Source organism: Penaeus vannamei, chromosome 3 (assembly GCF_042767895.1).
Source record: "Penaeus vannamei isolate JL-2024 chromosome 3, ASM4276789v1, whole genome shotgun sequence".
Classification (NCBI taxonomy): Eukaryota; Metazoa; Arthropoda; class Malacostraca; order Decapoda; family Penaeidae; genus Penaeus; species Penaeus vannamei.
Window position 1 is genome coordinate 2,202,774 of NC_091551.1, and position 2,500 is coordinate 2,205,273.

Below are 2,500 nucleotides of genomic sequence, written 5' to 3' on the forward strand. Positions count from 1 at the left end.
CTATCTATCTGCCCCTCTCTCTCTCAGTTTATCTATCTATCTATCTCTTTCTCTCTTTTTCTGTCATCGGCTCTCCCTCTCTCTTTCTTTCAATTTATCTATCTACCTCTCTCTTTCTTTCAATTTATCTATCTATCTCTCTCTCTCTCAGTTTATCTTTTTATCTATCTCTTTCTCTTTTTCTGTCATCGTCTCTCTCTCTCTCTCTCTCTCTCTCTCTCTCTCTCTCTCTCTCTCTCTCTCTCTCTCTCTCTCTCTCTCTCTCTCTCTCTCTCTCTCTCTCTCCCTCTCTCCCTCTCTCCCTCTCTCCCTCTCTCTCTCTCTCTCTCTCTCTCTCTCTCTCTCTCTCTATATATATATATATATATATTTCTCTCTCTCTCTCTCTCTCTCTCTCTCTCTCTCTCTCTCTCTCTATATATATATATATATATATATATATATATATATATATATATATATATATATATATGCATATGCATATTATCGTCATTATTATTATTGTAATTGTTATTATCCTTATTATTGTTATTAGCATCTTTATTCTTTCTATTATTATTTTGTTATAACCATTATTTATTTTCGTTAGTTCTGTTTTATTATCGTTATATTTATTATTATCGTGGTTGTCTTATCATCATTATCCTTGTTGTTGTTTTTTATTACTATCATATATCATTATTAGCATTGCTCTTTTCTATCTATTACAGACACACACACACACTTACACGCGAGCGAGAGAGAGAGAGAGAGAGAGAGAGAGAGAGAGAGAGAGAGAGAGAGAGAGAGAGAGAGAGAGAGAGAGAGAGAGAGAGAGAGAGAGAGAGAGATTATCATCATTATCCTTGTTGTTGTTTTTAATTACTATCATATATCATTATTAGCATTGCTCTTTTCTATCTATTACAGACACACACACACTTACACGCACGCGAGCGAGCGAGCGAGAGAGAGAGAGAGAGAGAGAGAGAGAGAGAGAGAGAGAGAGAGAGAGAGAGAGAGAGAGAGAGAGAGAGAGAGAGAGAGAGAGAGAGAGAGAGAGAGAGAGAGAGAGAGAGAGAGAGAGAGAGAGAGAGAGAGAGAGAGAGAGAGAGAGAGAGAGAGAGAGAGAGATGCACGGAAGGAAGGCAACTCTTAGGGCCAGTGTGCAAGGCAAACCCATCCGGTTTCCATGTTGACAAATATACTAAATGCGTTTTTGAAACTTATCAAGAAGGCTTAAAAGTTCCAGTCAAATGTATAATAACAAAATGAAGTGGCCGATAGCTTCCGCCCGGGATCGAACCGGGGACTTTGCGCGTGTGAAGCGCGTGTGATAACCACTACACCACGGAATCATATATACTAGTTAATTGAATAGCTTTATATATTGTGTATATTTCAGAAACATTTTTTTTTGCTTGTTTGTGAATACCTACTCTTCCTCTCCCTTATCTTCATTATCATATTCCTCTTCTTTCTTCTCCTCTTCCTCCTCTTGTTACTCCTCCTCCTCTTGTTACTCCTCATCCTCTTCCTCCTCCTCCTCCCCCCTTCCTTCTCTTCTTCCTCACCCTCCTCCTCTTCACCGCCTCCACCCCCTGTTTCTTCCGCTTTCCCTTCTTCCACCATCTTCTTTCTTCCTCTTCATCCTTTCCACCTCTCCCTCCTCCTCATCCCCGTTCTTCATTGTCATCTTCCTGCTTTTCGTCCTACTTCCTTTTCCTTCAATCCCCATCCTCCTCCATTCTTCTCCTTATCCTTATTATCCCTCCTTATCTTCGCCTTCTCCTCCTTACTCTTCCTTACCCCCTCCTTATCCTCCTCCTCCTGCCTCCCTTCATCCTCCTCCTTCTCTCCTTCCAAGACGTTTCGCTGAAGAACCTGATTCTCGACTGTTTATCTAACTTTTTTTTTTCGTCCTTTAACATCTTGCAGAAGTAATTCGTTTTATTTATTAACCGTAACGTCAGAATGGAAGGCTAATGCGATGATAAAATAAAGATTACTTTGAAGACTACTACGTGATTCTGAATCGAAAAATTCTGATATTGACAAGAAGAATCGATACATGTATGTGTATATATATGTATGTATATATATATATATATATATATATATATATATATATATATATATACACACATACATATATAAATAATTTACATAATATATATATATATATATAGATAGATAGATAGATAGATAGATACACACACAGACACACATAAATAGATAGATAGATAGCTCCCTGGAGAGAACGACTGTGTGTGGCCGCAGGTAAATCCCTAATGTTTGCCCTTCCAGCCCCGTCACGGCGGCCATCAGTCACGCCCGCCAGGCAGCCCAGCGCCGACTGCGCGCCCGCCGCTAATTGCTCCTGACCCTGCTCTACGTATGGGTCACGTGACTGTGACGTCACGAGTGCCACCTGTTCGACGGCTCGCGTGGGATCCCGCCTTAGTCTGCTATCGGGAGTTAGTGCAAGAAGGTGCCTTACTAGTGCTCGAACATTTTTCCT